The sequence below is a fragment of the Triticum dicoccoides genome, chromosome 7A (assembly GCF_002162155.2).
Source record: "Triticum dicoccoides isolate Atlit2015 ecotype Zavitan chromosome 7A, WEW_v2.0, whole genome shotgun sequence".
Classification (NCBI taxonomy): domain Eukaryota; kingdom Viridiplantae; phylum Streptophyta; class Magnoliopsida; order Poales; family Poaceae; genus Triticum; species Triticum dicoccoides.
In genome coordinates this window covers 479698950-479720919 of record NC_041392.1, presented here as the reverse complement: position 1 = coordinate 479720919, position 21970 = coordinate 479698950, and the positions used below count along the sequence as shown (strand labels likewise).

General features: G+C 44.6%; 1 non-coding gene across 1 annotated transcript; it reads right to left on the bottom strand.

Moving 5' to 3' along the window:
* Positions 1 to 21668: 21668 nt before the first annotated feature.
* On the bottom strand, positions 21669 to 21741 carry TRNAF-GAA. Its single transcript has one exon. It is a non-coding gene; the product is annotated as a tRNA-Phe (tRNA).
* Between the last annotated feature and the right edge of the window lie 229 nt (positions 21742 to 21970).

The window sequence follows — 21970 nt, the reverse complement described above, 5'->3', positions numbered from 1 at the left end:
GCAATTGACTACTTTACTAGACCGATAGCAAGTATTATGTGGGAGAGGTCACTGCTAGCATGTCATCCCTTACTTGGAATTCTATGCACTTATGATTGGAACTATTAGCAAGCATCCGCAACTATTAATGTTCATTAAGGTAAAACCCAACCATAGCATTAAGATAAATTGGTCCCCCTTCAATCCCGTATGCATCAATTTCTATGCTAGGTTGAAGCTTCTATCACTCTTGCCCTCCAATACATAGTCCTATCAACATACAACTAACCCTAGGGTGTGATCCACGCGCGCAATCATATGATGGGCACCAAAGGACAGCAACATAACCACAAGCAAATTAAATCAATCATAGCAATTCATCAACCACCGATAGGACAACGAAAATCTACTCAGACATCATAAGATGGCAACACATCATTGGATAATAATATGAAGAATAAAGCACCATGTTCAAGTAGAGGGTACAGCGGGTTGCGGGAGAGTGGACCGCTGTAGATAGAGGGGGGGGAGGTGATGGAGATGTTGGTGAAGATGGCGGAGGTGTTGGTGTAGATCACGGTGATGATGATGGCCCCCGGTGGTGTTCCGGTGCCACCGGAAGCGAGGGGGAGAGAGCCCCCCTCCTTCTTCTTCTTCCTTAACCTTCTCCCTAGATGGGAGAAGGGTTTCCCCTCTGGTCCATGGCCTCCATGGCACGGGAGGGGCGAGAGCCCCTCCGAGATTGGATCTGTCTCTTTGTCTCTCTCTGTTTCTGCGTTCTGATCTGGCTCTGTTTCACCCCGTATATATATGGAGATCTGTAACTCTGATTGGCCTAAAACCTTCGCCGTGATTTTTTTCCAAATATTAGCTTTCTTGTGGCAAAATAAGAGCGTCAACCGCCTTACGGTGGGCTCACGAGGGTAGGGGCGCGCCCTAGGGGGGGCTCCCCCTGTCTCATGACCACCTCGGGCACTGGTTCGCGTTGATTTTCCTTCCGAATTTTCCATATTTTCCAAAAATATGCTCCGTCCGTTTTTATCATGTTTGGACTCCGTTTGATATGGATATTCTGCGAAACCAAAAACATGCAATAGACAGGAACTGGCACTGGGCACTGGATCAATATGTTAGTCCCAAAAATAATATAAAAAGTTGCCAAAAAGTATAAGAAAGTTGAATAATATTGGCATGGAACAATCAAAAATTATAGATACGATGGAGACATATCAGCATCCCCAAGCTTAATTCATGCTCGCCTCAAGTAGGTAAATGATAAAAAAGATAATTTTTGATGTGGAATGCTACCTAGCATAATATTGATCATATGTCTAATCATGGCATGAATATTGAGACACGAGTGATTCAAAGCAATAGTCTATCCTTTGACATTAAGACAGTAATACTTCAAGCATACCAACCAAGCAAGTATGTCTTATTGAAATAACATAGCCAAAGAAAGCTCATCCCTACAAAATCGTATAGTCTGGCTATGCTCCATCTTCACCACACAAAATATTCACATCATGCACAACCCCGATGACAAGCCAAGCAATTGTTTCACACTTTTGACGTTCTCAAACCTTTTCAACTTTCACGCAATACATGAGCGTGAGCCATGGACATAACACTATAGGTGGAATAGAATATGATGGTGGAGAAGACAAAAAGGAGAAGATAGTCTCACATCAACTAGGCGTATCAACTGGCTATGGAGATGCCCATCAATAGATATCAATGTGAGTGGGTAGGGATTGCCATGCAACGGATGCACTAGAGCTATAAGTGTATGAAAGCTCAAAAAGAAACTAAGTGGGTGTGCATCCAACTCGCTTGCTCATGAAGACCTAGGGCATTTTGAGGAAGCCCATCATTGGAATATACAAGCCAAGTTCTATAATGAAAGATTCCCACTAGTATATGAAAGTGATAACTCAAGAGACTCTCTATATGAAGAACATGGTGCTACTTTGAAGCACAAGTGTGGAAAAAGGAATAGTAGCATTGCCCCTTCTTATTTATTTTTTATTTGGCCTTTCTTTTTTTTATTTGGCCTTTCTTTTTTTATTTGGCCTTTCTTTTTTATTTGACCTTTTTTTATTTATTTTTTGGGACAATGCTCTATTGAATGATGATCATCACACTTCTCTTTACTTACAACTCAAGAATTACAACTCGATACTTAGAACAAGATATGACTCTATATGAATGCCTCCGACGGTGTACCGAGATATGCAATGAATCAAGAGTGACAAGTATGAAAGAATTATGAACGGTGGCTTTGCCACAAATACTATGTCAACTACATGATCATGCTAAACAATATGACAATGATGAATGTGTCATGATGAACGGAACGGTGGAAAGTTGCATGGCAATATATCTCGGAATAGCTATGGAAATGCCATAATAGGTAGGTATGTTGGCTGTTTTGAGGAAGGTATATGGTGGGTTTATGGTACCGGCGAAAGTTGCGTGGTACTAGAGAGGCTAGCAATGGTGGAAGGCTGAGAGTGCGTATAATCCATGGACTCAACATTAGTCATAAAGAACTCACATACTTACTGCAAAAATCTATTAGTCATCGAAACAAAGTACTACGCGCATGCTCCTAGGGCATAGATTGGTAGGAAAAGACCATCGCTCATCCCCAACCGCCACTCATAAGGAAGACAATCAATAAACACCTCATGCTCCAACTTCGTTACATAACGGTTCAGCTACGGGACTTGCAAACCTCAACACAAGTATTTCTCAATTTCACAATTACTCGACTAGCATGACTCTAATATCACCATTTTTATATCGCAAAACTATTGCAAGGAATCAAACATATCATATTCAGCGGTCTACAAGTTTATGTAGGATTTTATGACTAACCATGTGAATGACCAGTTCCTGTCATCTCTCTAAATAGATATAAGTGAAGCACGAGAGTTTAATTCCTTCTACAAAAGATATGCCCGTTCTCTAACAATTATAAGTGAAGCAAAAGAGCATTCTACAAATGGCGGTTGTCTATGTAAAGAGAAACAGGCAATCCAAACTTCAAATGATATAAGTGAAGCACATGAAGCATTCTATAAAGCCATACTCAAAAGATATAAGTGAAGTGCAATGAGCATTCTATAAATCAACCAAGGACTATCTCATACCAGCATGGTGCATAAAAAGAAAAAGAAAAACCTAAATGCAAAAGACGCTCCAAGATTGCACATATCGCATGAAGAAAACGAATCCGAAAACATACCGATATTTGTTGAAGAAAGAGGGGATGCCTCCGCAGCATCCCCAAGCTTAGACACTTGAGTCTCCTTGAATATTTACTTGGGGTGCCTCGCGCATCCCCAATCTTGAGCTCTTTCCTCTCTTCCTTCTTCTCACATCGAAACCTTCTCAATCATCGAACACTTCATCCACACAAAACTTCAACAGAAAACTCGGTAAGATCCGTTAGTATAATAAAGCAAATCACTACTATAAGTACTGTTGCAAACCAATTAATATTTTGTTTTTGCATTGTGTCTACTATAATATAACTTTTTCATGGCTTAATCCACTGATATAAATTGATAGTTTCATCAAAACAAGCAAACTATGCATCAAAAACAGAATCTGTCTAAAACAGAACAGTCTGTAGCAATCTGAACATTCACCATACTTCTGATACTTGAAAAATTCTACCAAAATTAGGAAAAATAAACAATTTTTATAGGAAGACAGTGAAAAAATAATCAGAACCATTTGACGTTCCAGCTAAAAATGTAAAATCACGCACTACAGCCAAAGTTTCTGTCCTGCACCGTACAAACCATGAAGCTAATGTAAACATCCTAAAGGCAAACCTTGGCACATTATTTTTATAATACAATGGAATTGTACAAGGGGATAATTATTTTTGTTGAAAAGTTTCTGTAATCAAGATTCACAAAGTTGTCGTGAGCATGAACAAAGTTCAAGGAGCTCTCCCACTTCAACAATGCTTGTCTTTCTCACTTTCGCTTTCCTTTTTTGAAAAAGTTTTGGGTTCCCCTCTTTATTTTTGTTGTTTTTAAACTATATGAAAGCACTCAACAGAAATAAATGACTCTCTAAAACTTCCGGGTTGTCTCCCTGGCAGCGCTTTCTTTAAAGCCATTAAGCTAGGCATATAGTGCTCAAGTAGTGAATCCACCCGGATCCCAAGGTATATCAAAGACAATTTTAATTAACAATGATTTGTAATTTAGTGGTGAGCACAAGGTAACATATATCATGTAATGACAAAGTCTAACTCTCTTCCTATGCATCGGCATGCCATAAAAGAACAATTCATGCACACAAAGTAAAGGCCAATGCATAGTATAAACAGTTTCTTGCAATTTTATCATGTGGGAAGCATAGAGAGGTGGAGATATAGTTCCTCTCTCATAATAATTGCAAGTAGGAGCAGCAAGCACATGCATATTATATTTATCAAAATCATCATGTGTAGTAGTAAAACATAACCCATCAATGTAATCCTTAATAAGGGCAAACTTCTCCGATATAGTGTAGTCGGTAGAATTCAAAAAGATAATAGGACTATCATGCGTGGGTGCAATAGCAACAATTTCAAGTTTAACATAAGGAACTATAGCAAGTTCATCTCCATAAGCATAATTCATATTGGCATCTTGGCCACAAGCATAGCAAGCATCATCAAAAAGGGATATTTCAAAAGAATCAACGGGATCATAACAATCATCATAGCAATCATCCTCCGGTAAGCACAAAGGGAAATTAAACAATGTACGAGTTGAAGAGTTACTCTCATTAGAAGGTGGGCACGGGTAGCTAATCTGCTCTTCCTCTTTTTGTTCTTCTCTCTCCTCCTCATCTTTTTCATCCAATGAGCTCACAGATTCATCAATTTCTTCTTCCATAGACTCCTGCAAAATATTAGTCTCTTCTTGGACAGCGGAGTATTCCTCAATATATAGTTTAACATAGGCATTAGAAGCATAATTATCATAGCAATATTTAAATATGGCAAGATTTTCAGATTTGTAAAGAGTAGCATCATACTTTTCAATCAAAGAAGCAATTTCATAAGCACCCTTAAAAGCAACAAATTCTTCAATTTGTTGAACATCATAGTAACTATAACACCCTTAGCATAAGAGGATACGATTCCATTATCACTAAACAAACATTGGTAGGGAAGGTATTTCTTAGGGTCTTCAGAACAACAAGTATAATCATATATTTCACATAAATTCCAAGCATAGCATTGCAAACGATGAATTTGATCTAGTAAAGTTTTCCCTTTTTCAGATATGCGGTGTCGCACATAACAAGCATGCTCATCTAAAGATTTTCCCTCAACTAAGCTAGTTGGGGTTTCAGCACAAGCACATAGGGATCAAAGATGATCCAAGTAATAAGCTTCAGCAGTTTGATAGATTTTGATTGGTTCTTCAACCATTGGTTCAGTAGGTACAACTATGTTTTTTGGTATTTTGCGTTTCCTACCCATAATAAAGATAGGAAACAACTAAGAACAACAAATAAAAATTACTTAGTGATAAAGCAAACAAGCACACACGAGAATATTCACCCCATGCTATTGCTCCCCGGCAACGGCGCCAGAAAAAGGTCTTGATAACCCACAAGTATAGGGGATCGCAACAGTTTTTGATAAGTAAGAGTGTCGAACCCAACGAGGAGCTAAAGGTAGAACAAATATTCCCTCAAGTTCTATCGACCACCGATACAACTCTACGCACACTTGATGTTCGCTTCACCTAGAACAAGTATGAAACTAGAAGTACTTTGTAGGTGTTGTTGGATAGGTTTGCAAGATAATAAAGAGTACATAAATAAAAAGTAGGGGCTGTCTAGATTAAGAAACAATAAAGTAAATATAGCGAGTGTGTAAAAGTGGTGGTAGGAGTTGCGAAATTGCCCCTAAGCAATTGACTACTTTACTAGACCGATAGCAAGTACTATGTGGGAGAGGCCACTGCTAGCATGTCATCCCTTACTTGGAATTCTATGCACTTATGATTGGAACTATTAGCAAGCATCCGCGACTACTAATGTTCATTAAGGTAAAACCCAACCATACCATTAAGATAAATTGCCCCCCCCCCTTCAATCTCGTATGCATCAATTTCTATGCTAGGTTGAAGCTTCCGTCACTCTTGCCCTCCAATACATAGTCCTATCAACATAAAACTAACCCTAGGGTGTGATCCACGCGCACAATCATATGATGGGCACCAAAGGACAGCAACATAACCACAAGCAAATTAAATCAATCATAGCAATTCATCAACCACCGATAGGACAACGAAAATCTACTCAGACATCATAGGATGGCAACACATCATTGGATAATAATATGAAGCATAAAGCACCATGTTCAAGTAGAGGGTACAGCGGGTTGCGGGAGAGTGGACCGCTATAGATAGAGGGGGGAAGGTGATGGAGATGTTGGTGAAGATGGCGGAGGTGTTGGTGTAGATCGCGGTGATGATGATGGCCCCCGGCGGCGTTCCGGTGCCACCGGAAGCGAGGGGGAGAGAGCACCCTCCTTCTTCTTCTTCCTTGACCTTCTCCCTAGATGGGAGAAGGGTTTCCCCTCTGGTCCATGGCCTCCATGTCACGGGAGGGGCGAGAGCCCCTCCGAGATTGGATCTGTCTCTCTGTCTCTCTCTGTTTCTGCGTTCTGATCTGGCTCTGTTTCACCGTTTCGTATATATATGGAGATCCGTAACTCCGATTGGCCTGAAACCTTCGCCGTGATTGTTTTCCGAATATTAGCTTTCTTGCGGCAAAAGAAGAGCGTCAACCGCCTTACGGTGGGCTCACGAGGGTAGGGGGCGCGCCCTAGGGGGGCACCCCCCTGTCTCATGACCACCTCGGGCACTGGTTCGCGTTGATTTTCCTTCCGAATTTTCCATATTTTCCAAAAATAAGCTCCGTCCGTTTTTATCCCGTTTGGACTCCTTTTGATATGGATATTCTACGAAACGAAAAACATGCAACAGACAGGAACTGGCACTGGGCACTGGATCAATATGTTAGTCCCAAAAATAATATAAAAAGTTGCCAAAAAGTATATGAAAGTTGAATAATATTGGCATGGAACAATCAAAAATTATAGATACGACGGATACGTATCAAGCCCTAGCAAGTTGTTCATCAAGAAATTCACCTAGTGGCACTGTAGTATCAAGCATAGTAGTAGTTTCATCATAAATATCATGCAAAGCAGAAGTGGCATCATCAATAACATGTGACCAATCAGAATCAATATCATGTGTAGGTGTCGCAAGTTTACTCAAAACAGAAGGTGAATCAAGTGCAGAGCTAGATGGCAGTTCCTTACCTCCCCTCATAGTTGAGGGAAAAATCTTGGTTCTTTGATATTTCAAGTTCTTCATAATGATAAGCAGATACAAAACCCAAGTGACTCAAAGAATAGAGCTATGCTCCCCGGCAACAGCGCCAGAAAATAGTCTTGGTAACCCACAAGTATTGGGGATCACAACAGTTTTCGAGGGTAGAGTATTCAACCCAAATTAATTGATTCGACACAAGGGGAGCCTAAGAATATTCTCAAGTATTAGCAGCTGACTTGTCAATTCAACCACACCTGGAAACTTAATATCCGCAGCAAAGTGTTTAGTAGCAGAGTAATATGATAATAGTGGTAACGGTGGAAAAGTAATATTTTTGGGTTTTGTAGTGATTGTAATAGTAGCAATGGAAAAGTAAATAAGAGAAGAACAATATAGGAAAAGCTCGTAGGCAATGGATCAATGATGGATAATTATGTCGGATGCGATCGATCATGCAACAATTATAACATAGGGTGACACAGAACTAGCTCCATATAGGCATGTTTTCTGAATATAGTCATACGTGCTTATGGAAAAGAACTTGCATGACATCTTTTGTCCTACCCTCCCATGGCAGCGGGGTCCTATTGGAAACTAAGGGATATTAAGGCCTCCTTTTAATAGAGTACTGGACCAAAGCATTAACACATAGTGAATACATGAACTCCTCAAACTACGGTCATCACCGGTAATGGTCCCGATTATTGTCACTTCGGGGTTAACGGATCATAACACATAATAGGTGGCTATAGACTTGCAAGATAGGATCAAGAACCCACATATATTCATGAAAACATAATAGGTTCAGATCTGAAATCATGGCACTTGGGCACTAGTGACAAGCATTAAGCATAGCAAAGTCATAGCAACATCAATCTCAGAACATAGTGGATACTAGGGATCAAACCCTAACAAAACTAACTCGATTACATGATAAATCTCATCCAACCCATCACCGTCCAGCAAGCCTACGATGGAATTACTCACGCACGGCGGTGAGCATCATGAAATTGGTGATGGAGGAAGGTTGATGATGACGATGGCGACGGATTCCCCTTTCCGGAGCCCCGAACGAACTCCAGATTAGCCTTCCCGAGAGAGTTTAGGTCTTGGCGGTGGCTCCATATCGTAAGACGCAATGAATCCTTCTTTCTGATTTTTTTTCTCCCCGAACACGAATATATGGAGTTGGAGTTGAGGTCGGTGGAGCGTTAGGGGGCTCACGAGGCAGGGGGCGCGCCCAGGGGGTAGGCGCGCCGCCCACCCTCGTGGACAGGGTGTGGGCCCCCTGATGTGGATTCTTCTTCCAATATTTTTTATATATTCCAAAATAATCTCCGTTGATTTTCAGGTCATTCTGAGAACTTTTATTTCTGCACAAAAATAACAGCATGGCAATTCTGCTGAAAACAGCGTCAGTCCAGGTTAGTTCCATTAAAATCATGCAAGTTGGAGTCCAAAACAAGGGCAAAAGTGTTTGGAAAAGTAGATACGATGGAGACATATCAGGACCCAATTACGTATCAAAGGTGGACTTGCAACTGGACAATAAAAGTCCCCTCCTCCAGTTGCATGTCGGTGGTCGAGTGGCAACTAGGACAAATAAGGGCACCCAGTTGTGTGTCAAGGGTGGAGTTGCAACTTGTGAAAATATGGGGTTTTGGGTCGAGTTGTATATTGAGGGTGTACTTTTAACTAGGATAAGAAAACAAGGCGGGCCCTCCCAATTTCATGTCGAGGATGGAGTTGCAACTAGTACATAAATGGGTCAGGCCCCGCTGTGTGTTGAGGGTGAACTTGCAACTATACAAAAATAGGGTTTTGGGCCAGTTGTGTATCGAGGGTGGACTTTTATAACTAGGAAAAAAGGCAGGGCCCGCCTCAGTTGCATATCGGAGGTGGAGTTGCAACCCAGTTTCGTGTCGAGGGTGGACTTGCAACTTCGAGAAAAATGGGTTGGGATCAGTGGCGTATCGAGGTTGGACTTGCAACTGGTACAAAAAAGATAGGCTCCCCAGTTGCATGTCGGGGGTGGATTTGCAAAAATGGGACAAAAAAGGATCAGAACCCAGTTGCGTGTGGAGGGTTGACTTGCAACTATGAGAAATATTGGTCGAGCTTGGTTGCGTATCGAGGTTGGACATTGTTACAAATGGGACAATGACAAACTATATGCCCAGCCGCGAGTCGAGGGTGGATTTGCAACTGGGACAACTAGGATACTATGATCCTAGTTGCGAGTCAAGGGTTGACTTGCAACTGGGATGAAACAAAACTATGGGCCTAGTAGTGAGTCAAAGGCGGACTTGTCAATAGGACAATTACACAAAACTATGATACCATTTGCGAGACGAGGGTGGACTTGCAACCGGGACAATAACAAACAAAAGCCCGGTTGCAAGTCGAGCGTGGATGTGCAACTGGGATAACAAAAGCTACAAGCACATTTGTGAATCGGGAGTGGACATGCAACAGAGACAACTACAAAACTATAAGCCTAGTTGCGACTCAAGAGTCAACTTGCAATTGGGATAAACAAACTATGTGCCCAGTTGCGAGTCAATGGTTGACTTACAACTATGATGAAAAAAAACACATGCTTCAGTTGTGAGTCGAGGGTGGGATTGCAACTGGAACAACTATGAGCCTAGTCGCAAGTCAGGGATCGACTTGCAATTGGGATAAAACAAATCACAAAATACAGTTGCTAGTGAGGGTGAACCTGCAACTAGGAGGAAAAACAAAATACATGTCGAGTTGCAAGTCAAGGCTGGGCTTGCAATTGGGATGAAACAAACTATGGTGCTAGTTGAGAGTCGAGAGTGGACTTGCAACTAGGACAATTACACTGAACTACGATACGAGTTGCAAGTCGAGGGTACACTTGCAACTGGGACAACTAGAAAAAGCTATGATACAAGTTCGAGTCGAGGGTGGACTAGCGACTGAGATGAAACAAACTACGGGCCTAATTGCGAGTCAAGAGTGGACTTGCAACTAGGACAACTACATAAAAGTATAATACTATTCATGAGTCGTGGGTGGAATTGCAACTGCGACAATAACAAACAACGAGCTCAGATGCGAGTCGAGTGTAGATTTGCAACTTCAATGAAATACAAAATACATGTCCATTGTTAGTTGAGGGTGGACTTGCAACTGGGACAACTACGAGACATTTGCGAGTGGAGGGTGGACTTGCAACTGGGACAATAACAAATTATGAACCCAGTTGCAAGTCAAGTGTAGATTTGCAACCGTAATGAAAAACAAAATACATGCCCATTGCTAGTCGAGGGCGTACTTACGAGACCATTTGCGAGCGAAGGGTGGACTCTACAAATTCTCCACCGGATCAAAATGCATATAGCGAAAACGAACAAAAGAGAAACAGGTCACGCCCCTCAAACAACAACATAAATGGACTCGTGTAAAAAGAAACACGAGAACAAGCCAACACAAAACGAAATGGGGCAAAGAGGACGCGCGACAAAACAAAAACAAGCTGACATCGGCACGCATGATCAAGTTTGTGCGGATCTTAAAGCAAAAAGATTGGTCGGTTACGGAGTTAGATGAGACATCACAAAGATGAGATTTAGCAAATCCGAAAGGGAAAACAATCTCTCTCTAGCTACCCAGTTGAACCAAAATAAATAAAGACAGATGATAGAAAGACACGTAGCCCTAAAAAAGCCCACTAAAACAGAAAATGACCCACTAAAAAGTCATATCAGGCATCACTGCTTCACAAGGGGCAAACAAAAAGCACAACACGACAATAACGGCACAACTCGGGAGCACATATATCTAACGGAATATGAGTTAAATGAGACATTGTTAACTCCCATCTAAATGAGAATTAACAAAACCAATTCGAAACGGGACCCCTAGATCGCGCCGTGAAAATGCCCCAACAAAAGATACACACACGAGCAGACTGATAAGTAGACACAATACGCACAACGCGACACAGGACACACACGACAAAACAACCCGACCAAGATTTGCACGACATTTAAATTGAATAGATGACATAGTGAAAAAATCATGATTTTAAAACAAACAAATAAATAAGAAAATGGAAAAAGAAAAAGAAATGAAAAGGAGAAAATATAAAGCAAACAAATGGGAGTGGAAAATCACTTACTTTCACTCCACCCTTTTCACTTCCAACCCACTCCTCATGTGAAGGACTGTAGGGAAAAAACAGCAACGTGAGAAAATGAATGAGCACCGCCCCCTCGCCTCTCGAGAAAAAATAGGGACAGCTCTCTCTGACTGTTCTCTTACCACGGTACTTTTTGTTTTTGAGAAATTCCAACCACGGTACATGGAAGCCCACAACTGAGACAAACAGAAAAAAAACCACAAACATATCAAATGATGCAGACCAGACCGAGACAAAACAGAAAAAAGCCCACAAACAAGACGGCCCGCCCCAATCTCGTGTGGAGACATTGGCTGACGCGCACGTCAACGCGACACGCATGAGCGTGCTAGGAAAGATCACTTTGCGCGAGTTTTAACGACATATATAATCTGACAGCCCTCGACTTAGATGTGACATCCTTAAATATAATCTAGATGTGAGTTAGCAATTCCGGAAGGTTAAACATAAGAACTCCTTTTCGTGACATGATTTTAGAATTTTACATTCCAAATGCCATGGGGTCTTCAGCGAGGAATCGCCTCGCTGAGACGTTCCTTCAGGCACTTCATAGTATTGCACCCGCTGGCTATTGCCTGTCGTCAGGCCTCCAATGCAGTCAGGATAGAGACAGAATATGGTCAAGCGATACAGAAAGCGTCCCTTCTCCTTGAGCTCCTGACCAGCGCTGCTGTCGCCCTCAATGAAGACGCATTGTACGAGGCAGAATTTGCTGGGTTTGCTCTCACCCGTTCCTATGTAGATGAGGGTCGCGCTTACATGCCTCTCGGCTGGATCCTGGCTAAAGAGCTTCTCCTCACCGAGTTTCGAAGAAAGCCTGGGGCTAGTGCCATCGATGGGCACATAACAAAAATAGAGTTGGCCGAGGGTGTTCGGTTCTTTGGAGAGCCCAACAAAGGCGTTGAGGTGCTGGTCAAAGTGACCACGGCCATCGAAGGGCAGCGCCCAGCTGCCAAGTCGTTTCCATGAAAGTTCCACGGTGTCAAAGGCGAAGGTGGCCTTAGTGTCGTCTATCTTGGTGCTGACGACGAAGGCCCGTGACCGGGGCTGCATGACGTAGGAGGTGACGTCATAACACTGAAATGGCGGTTCCGGGAGCTGTTTCCACGGGCTCTCCACGCCGTGAGAAGAACCCAGCGGGGGGTCCCTGTCCCAGACAAGCATCTTGAAGCTGCCTAGGCTCAGGCAGAACATCTTGTTGCCGTCGAAGAAATAGATGGGGTGAAGCGGATAAAACTGCCCGGGGAAAAGGGTGAGGCTCCGCTCGCGAACGTCGACCATGGTGGTGAAGCCCCCGGCCATAGAACAGTTGCCCTCGTAATACCTGCAATGCATGGCCAGGATCTTGGTGCCGAAGGCTGACACGAAGTGCTGCGGCGCCCCATGCCTTGCCTCCAAGCGCAGGAACACCGGAGGCGGGGGCTTCGCGTCGGCCTAGGATGAGATGGCAGAGCCGGAGGACGGTACTACCTCGCGGATGTTGTGCCCTCGCGACCAGTCATTTTTTTTTTTGAAACAAAGCAAAAGGCTTGCTATTTTCATTGAATAAGAAGAAGGTTTAAGAGTCTTGGCCAAAGGGCAGGTTACAAGCATCACTCTCGCAGCATTATATTACACAAATATTTCGCCCCAGTAAGACATCACAACGAAGTTTCCGCTTTGACGCGAGTCACAAGCACCCTAATCGAAATCGCCGTGTTGCGGAACTGTTAGACTATGTATAGCTTCTGTACCTATGTACGTATATGGTACATATTGTAACACAACCATTATATATAATGAGATAAGCCACCCCTAAAGGGTCGTGCTGGTTCCCCAAAACTTATTGTCTTACATGGTATCACGCTAGGTTACGATCGCTTCCGCTTCTAAACCCTAATACCCGCACCGCCGCCGCAGCCGCCGCCGCGCCACCGATCGCGCCGCCGCCATGTCGAGCGCCGCCACCACCGGTTCCACTGCTGCGGGCTTCCTCCCGGCCTCTCTTGCGGCTCTGCTCAACCTCCCGCTCGATGCCGTCTCTGTTCCGGCTCCGATCGGGACAAGGAGCATCGGCTCCGTCTTCTCCACGCCGCCGGCGCCCTCGCTTGGGCGTGACCTCGTGGTCCACATCGCGGCGCCGCCGTCCGCTGCGGACTCCGCAAGCGTCGTCCCGCCGCTCCTTCCGCAAGCGGATCACACTGCCCCGCTGGCGGGGTTGGCGGCGTCCGCCCCGGCCGCGGGCCTTGCGGCGTCCGCACCGGCCGCAAGCTTTGTGGCGCCCGCCCTGGCTGCGGTCCCGCCTCCTCCCGCATCGGCTTCGGTGCCTCCGGCTGCCTCCGTGGTGTTTGCACCCCAGACAGCCTCCTCGATGGGATTGTCTTCGCCGCCGCCGTTTCACTTCGGTCATCTCATCACCATCAAGCTCTCCGCCGACAACTACATCTTCTGGCGTGCGCAGGTTCTCCCGCTCTTGGGGAGTCACTACCTGCTAGGCTACGTCGACGGATCGCTTCCCTGCCCATCCGCACTGGTAGACAGCGTGCACGGTCCGGTCTACAATCCAGCCCATCGCGTCTGGACGGGGCAGGACCAGGCGAACCTCTCCTCCATCCAGGGGTCGCTCTCGCCGGCAGTTGCCGGCCTTGTTGTCTTCGCGAAGACGTCTCATGAGGCCTGGACCATCCTTGAGCGCACCTTTGCAGCGCAGTCCCAGGCTCGTGTCTCTGCACTCCGTCGTCAGCTTGGAGAGTGTCAGAAGCTTGACTCCACTGCCACTGAGTTCTACAACAAGGTCAAGGGCCTCGCCGACACATTGGCCTCCATTGGACAGCCCCTCACCGACTCCGAGTTCAACTCGTTTATTGTCAATGGTCTTGATGAGGAGTATGATGCCTTAGTCGAGATCATCAACGAGCGGGGCAACTCGACACCCATGCTGGCACACGAGGTTTTCTCTCGGCTCCTTCTCACTGAGCAACGGGTCGAGACTCGCCGCACCAGGGGCACTGGCTCCCTCTCGGCCAACGCCGCCACCAAGGGTGGCCGCTCTTCTTCATCACCCCGGTCTCCCTTGGGGCTGCCACCGTCGCCCGCCTCGGCCCCCCCTACTGCGACCTTACCGGGGGCTGGCGGTCCACGTGTGTGTCAGCTTTGTGGTCGCGATGGGCACTGGGCCTCCAAGTGTCATAAGCGCTTCCAGCGAAGCTTCCTTGGTCTTGGCAATGATGGCAAAGATACACGCAACAATGCCCGTCAGGTCGCCATGGCTGATCGTCCCGCGCCGCAGAAGCAACAGGGACACACTCAGTCCTACTCCATCGATCCACACTGGTACATGGACTCTGGGGCGACAGAGCATCTAACCAGCGAGATGGGGAAGCTTCACACTCGTGAACCCTATCATGGCTCCGACAAGATCCACACCGCCAATGGAGCAGGTATGCACATCTCTCATATTGGTCAAGCATCTCTTCTCACTAGACATGCCAATAGGAGTCTTCAGCTTCGCAATGTTCTTCGAGTTCCATCTGTGACCCGTAATCTTCTTTCAGTTCCTAAACTCACACGTGATAATAATGTGCTTTGTGAATTTCACCCTTTTGATCTTTTTATTAAGGATCGGGGCACGAGGGACATTCTTCTTAGTGGGCGGTTGTGCCAGGGCCTCTACCGTCTGGAGCATCCTGGTGTCGCTCGTGTTTTCAGTGGAGTTCGGGTCTCTCCATCACAGTGGCATGCTCATCTTGGTCACCCGGCCACACCTATTGTCCGTCATATTTTGCGTCGTCATGAGCTTCCTAGTTTGTCTAGTCATAAAGATGTAGCAGTGTGTGATGCTTGTCAGCAGGGGAAGAGTCATCAACTTCCTTTTTCGGAGTCCAGTCGTGAGGTGAAACATCCTTTAGAACTTGTGTTTTCAGATGTATGGGGTCCTGCTCAGACTTCTGTCAGTGGTCATAATTACTATATCAGTTTCGTTGATGCTTATAGTCGCTTTACCTGGCTTTACCTTATTAAACGCAAATCTGATGTGTTTGATATTTTTGTTCAGTTTCAAAAACATGTTGAACGTCTTCTCAAGCACAAAATTGTTCATGTCCAGTCAGACTGGGGGGGCGAGTATCGCAACCTCAACTCTTTCTTTCAGTCGCTTGGGATAGCTCATCGTTTAGCATGTCCACATACACATCAGCAGAATGGTTCAGTCGAACATAAGCATCGTCATATTGTTGAAGCTGGTCTTACTCTTTTGGCCCATGCATCTGTTCCGTTTCGGTTTTGGAGTGATGCTTTCACCACTGCATGCTTTCTCATCAACCGTACTCCTACTCGTGTTTTAAACATGAAGACTCCCATTGAGGTTCTCCTTAATGAACAACCTGATTATACCTTTCTCAAGGTATTTGGGTGTGCTTGCTGGCCGCATCTTCGTCCATATAACAAGCGCAAGCTTGAGTTTCGTTCTAAGAAGTGTGTTTTTCTTGGCTATAGCTCTCTTCATAAAGGTTACAAATGTCTTCATGTTCCCACTAATCGTGTCTATATATCTCGGGACGTCGTGTTTGATGAGCATGTTTTTCCCTTTGCCAACCTTCCCGTGTCCACTGTCGAACCACCATCCCTGCATTCATCCTCTGTTGCTTCTGACCAATTTGATGATGTTGCATACTCTCCTTTGCTGTTACCTAACCATGGTGCAGGAACCGGACGTGGAGCTCGTTTGGAGCTGTTGGAGGATTCACCATCATCATCGTCGTCTTCTGGTGGGCACGTCGATCGCCCTATGTTGCATGGCATCGATTCGCGTGCCCATGCATGGTCACCCGACGAGCCCGTCGCGCCGAGCATCTCCACTGCTCGGTCCGTTTCGCCAGCGGCCGCCGAGTCGCCCGCGGCTCGGCCCGTCACGCCGTCTTCGCCTGCGGCTCGGCCCGTCACGCCGTCTTCGCCCGCGGCTCGGGTCCTCACGTCGCCTTCATCAGCGGATCGGCCCGCGACACCGGCCGCGCCACGGCCCACTATGCCGAGCTCGCCATCGGCCCGGTCTGTGATGCCGGAGTCGCCAGCTGCTTCGTCTGCTCTTCCGGTTTCGCCGGTGGGTCGGCCTTCTTCGCCAACCGAGTCCGAGGCTACCGTGACTGGCTCCTCGTCACCGGCTGACCCGTCAACGTCGCCGTCCTCCAGCCCGTTGCAGGCTGCTCCGTCGACCTCGGTGGTTCCTGTGTCCCGACCACATACACACAGTCGCAGTGGCATTTTCAAACCTAAGGAACGTAAGGATGGTACGGTTGCTTGGTTGGCTGCTTGTTTGGCTGCTGCTGTTGCGGATCCATCTTCTGAGCCTCGCTCATATCAGGCTGCCCTGCGCATTCCACATTGGCGAGAGGCTATGGAGCAGGAGTTTCATGCTCTTCGTAACAAGACATGGACTCTCGTTCCTCCACCACCACGGGTAAATGTTATTGACTCAAAATGGGTATTCAAAGTGAAGAAGCATTCGGATGGATCTATTGAGCGTTACAAAGCGCGACTTGTTGCTCGCGGTTTTCGGCAGCGTCATGGTCTTGACTATGAGGACACCTTCAGTCCTGTCGTCAAGCCTACCACTATTCGGCTTCTTCTCTCCATTGTTGTTTCTCGTGGTTGGTCACTTCGTCAACTTGATGTGCAGAATGCTTTTCTACATGGATTTTTGGAGGAAGAGGTTTATATGAAACAACCGCCTGGTTTCTCTGATCCTGATCGTCCTGACTATATCTGTCGTCTTTCCAAAGCACTATGTGGTTTGAAGCAAGCTCCTCGTGCCTGGCATGCCCGCCTTGCCTCTGCCCTTCGTGCTCATGGGTTTGTGCCGTCTACTGCTGACACTTCGTTATTTCTTCTATAGAAGCCAGAAGTCACTATGTATCTTTTGGTATATGTCGATGATATTATCCTTGTCAGCTCTTCTCAGTATGCTGCTGATGCTCTTGTCTGCTCTCTTGGTGCTGATTTTGCGGTCAAAGATCTTGGGAAGCTTCACTACTTTCTTGGAGTTGAGGTCACTTCTCGTGCTACTGGTCTTGTCCTTACGCAGAAGAAGTACTCCTTGGAGTTGTTACAGAGAGCTGGCATGCTGAAGTGCAAATCGACCACCACACCCATGTCGTCTACCGACAAGATAACAGCTGTTGATGGTGAGCTTTTGTCTCCTGCGGATGCCACAGAGTACAGGAGCATTGTTGGTGGACTTCAGTACTTGACGATCACGAGACCAGATATCTCTTATGCTGTTAACAGGGTTTGTCAGTATCTTCAGGCTCCCAGAGATACTCATTGGGCTGCTGTTAAACGCATTCTTCGTTATGTTCAGTTCACCCTGACATTTGGTATGCATATTCGGCCGACTTCCTCTCAGGTCCTTTCGGCCTTCTCTGATGCAGATTGGGCTGGTAGCCCAGATGACAGGCGATCCACGGGGGTTATGCAGTATTCTTTGGCTCTAATTTGATCGCCTGGAGTGCTCGGAAACAGGCTACTGTGTCACGTAGCAGTACTGAAGCTGAGTACAAGGCTGTGGCTAATGCTACTGCAGAGATTATTTGGGTTCAGTCTTTGCTTCAGGAGTTGGGTTTGTCTCAACCACAGCCTCCTATTCTTTGGTGTGATAACATCGGTGCTACATACCTTTCTGCAAATCCAGTATTTCATGCCCGAATGAAACACATTGAAGTTGACTATCACTTTGTACGGGAACGTGTATCACAGAAGCAACTCCAGATCAAGTTTATCTCATCTAAGGATCAACTTGCAGACATCTTCACTAAGCCTTTACCGCTGCCACAGTTTGAGGCTTGTAGGCGCAATCTTACCCTTCTCAGTTCTTTAGAAAGTGGCTAAGATTGAGGGAGGGTGTTAGACTATGTATAGCTTCTGTACCTATGTACGTATATGATACATATTGTAACACAACCATTATATATAATGAGATAAGCCACCCCTAGAGGGTCGTGCTGGTTCCCCAAAACTTATTGTCTTACAGGAACACACGTGTATTTCGCTTATTCCAGATTTTCCAAGAAATAAGAAGCATAAGGGAAAGAAACGCCCTTCGAGATTGTGACCTCCTGGAAGCAATGTAACACCACCACTCCTTGACGAAAATCATGCCTCCCCAATCTGTAGGATGAACATCGTGTAAACTAAGCCATGTCTTGATCATTCCCCAAACTCTAACAGTGTACTGACATTGAAAGAGAAGATGAGCTTGGTTGGCCATCAATAATAGGATTTGGACGGCTGAGCGGCTTCAGCGCAGGGGCTGGTCAAACTGTAACCTTTGCCCGCTATGCAAACAAACACGACCAGTCATCGAAGACAAGGTAAACGCTAGGCATGACCCTAGTTCGTCGTCTTTGCTCGTCCCCTTCTTGGTTACCCTATATAGGACCTATATAGGACGGGATTGATGGCTTATATAAAGGGACGAAACACTAGGAACGTCGGACAGAGCTATGTATCGCGGTTGCAACGCTGACTCGTTTCACGCTGGAGACTCGCTAGCTCGCTACATGGGCCGGGCCCAGCCCGTACGGGCAACCACGAGCCGTTCAGGCCTCGCGCCGCTCGCTAAATTATTTTTCTGTAGTTTTTTCACGTCATTTTTTCACTTTTTTTTGTTTGTCTCAATTTTTTTTTACTATTTTGCTCCTTTCCGGTTTTGGGGAACTTTCCAGAACCTTATTTCACCGGTTTTTCTTTTTCTTTTTTGGTTTTCTCTCATTGTTTTACCGATTTTATTAAAAATCAAAAATCTTCATAAAATGTACACAGATTCAAAAAAAATCATGGACTCGATAAAAGTTCACAGATTTGAAAAAAGTTCACATGAATTCAAAAAATATTTGTGAATTTGAGAAAGGTTCACGCGAACACACAAAAATGTTTATGAATTCAAAAAATATTCGTCAATTTGTAAAAAGTTGACGCAAAAATATTCTCTAGCATGCTTCCACCACTTCTAATTATCTCAACGTGCGTGCTTCCACATCATCAAAATTGTTGTAGCCATTAGATTTATTAGCTTGATCCACTAGCATCTGTTCAATCTATGCATGGGAATTCTCTAGCATGCATCATGCATGCATGAATTCTAAGTTGGTTATTCCATTCAACATGCACAATTTTTCATGTGAAGATTTTTTTGCTCGTGTAGAAATTTCTCACATGGTATGTAAGTACTAAATCAATACTCTACACAACATTTAGAAACTATATATTCAATTCCGCGGCATCCGGCGGGGTATCATCGAGTTAGAAAAAATGTTCTCCTAATGCTTTAATTATTAAGCATAATGCTTCATGACAATCTCTTTTCAGCACAAGTAATTATAACCACTGGTCCAAGTGGGGTTATTTTATAATTTGAATACATAGGCATAAAAACAGACAAAAGTGGGTCAAACAAAACTAAATGAGATTATGAGAATCCATCACAATGACAAATGCAACTGCAAAGGAGGTGAGAAACCCACATGATCTTCAATAGCCACTTGACACTTGACAATATTATCGCCATATGGAGAATGTAAGAGCAAAATCCTAGTTGTACATATATTTCCTCCTTATGTAGAAATGATTTAGTTTTTAATGACAAAATCGTTTCTCCTCTGCAAGTTATTTTTCGGTGTACGCACTCGCTATGTTCATGGAGGTGTATACGTGATTGGAGTAGGTGGCTACGGAGGGTTTTTTTCTCAACATGGGTGTCAGCATAACCTACGGATCGATCCATCATCCCCTTCGACATAGGCATAGCGTCGGTCTATAGGACTCTATTGTTGTCGATTTGTCGGTTTTTATTTCCTGAATTTTTGTCAGACTTCTGGATTTGGCCGTGTGCATTCTAATTATGTAAATTCCGGGTGTTACTCATAATGCTTTGTATCCGCTTAATGCTACATTATGAGATAATAAAGTCGCCCTTTATTGAAAAAATGCTAGATGGCATCAAGTTTGAGCATCTCAAGCACAGTCGTATAACATTTTGAGATTTTCGTCGGTCAATATACATGTTCACAAAACAAGGACACATACCATAATAAATCAGGACACTTAACTGATTCACTTCTAGACTAGGAGACAACCAGAAATCTGACGCATCGACCAAACACTACCGAGACTCATGATAATTGCCCAAGCATCCCACTGCTCGTGTCGTAGCCCACATCGTCATCCTCTGGCACGATGCTTTCAAGCAAGCAGGTACTTCTCAATCTCCTTGAGGTAATCCAGGAGCATCACGACGATGAAGAGAAAGAACCCACCAAGGTAGTTGTTGCTGCCACCGCCCCTTCTATCGTCGTCGCCTCCTTTGTTGAAATAGGACGGAGGGAACTAACCACTTTCATCGTCCAGATTAGGCTCTTGAACTTTCCTAAAACCGTAAACAATATACCACAAGCAAAATTAAGTGGATTACCCACTCCGATAAAACTAGGTTAAATTTGAGTGTGCCAGTGTGAGAGTGGACAAGAAAACCACCTTTGGAATCTGATTGTTTGACAGTCACGATTGAAGAAATTATTTTTCAGGAACAATTCATATGATTTTTTATCAAATTAAGTGATATGGTGCAGACCCCTGACCCGGCCCATCGCCTCTGCGGCTTCCTCTCTCCCATATTTTTTTCAAAGAAGTTTCTTCTAGGTTTTTTCTATGTCACGTTAAATGGCACGATTTCTCTCTAACAGATCCAAACATATTTTCTATGGCTATTAGTTATTCCGTAGAAACGGAGAATTTTGGTTGTGTGTTTTATAAAACATCATGAATTGTGAAAATATTATTCAAAAAAAGGTCATGCACATGATTTTCGAAAATATGTTATTAAAACCCATGACTTGTTCAACGTAGTGCTGTATCACAAATAAACCCATTTCCTTTGCCACCCCATCTCCCTCATATTTCTTCAGAAAAATACGTTTTGTATGCCACATTAAGTGATACGGTTTGTGTCTCACAGACCCAAACATATTTTCTATTATTTGTTAGAAACGGAAATTTTGGTTGCAAGTTCATAAAACATCATGTGTTGTGAATATTCAAAAAGGTAACGCTCATGGTTTTAAAAAATAATAAGGTATTTAGAGAAGACCGACTCGCAATCCAAAAAATTAACAAAAACGACATGCGGTGAGCGTGGATCGAACACGCGACATTCAGATCTTCAGTCTGACGCTCTCCCAACTGAGCTATCCCCACTATTGTTTGTGTATCCACGTATTCAGCTTTTATGCACAGATTTAGCATACCAACTGTTAGAGCTCACATCGAAAGAAGATAATTCATCGAGTCTGTCCTTCTTTGATCAATTATCTTTGCGCATTTGGAGTGGATACGAACTCACAAACATTATCTTGTACACTCTAGACATTTGGATAAACAAAAGGATGCAAATCTAATCGTTGAATCTGACTGTAGGTTCTATCAC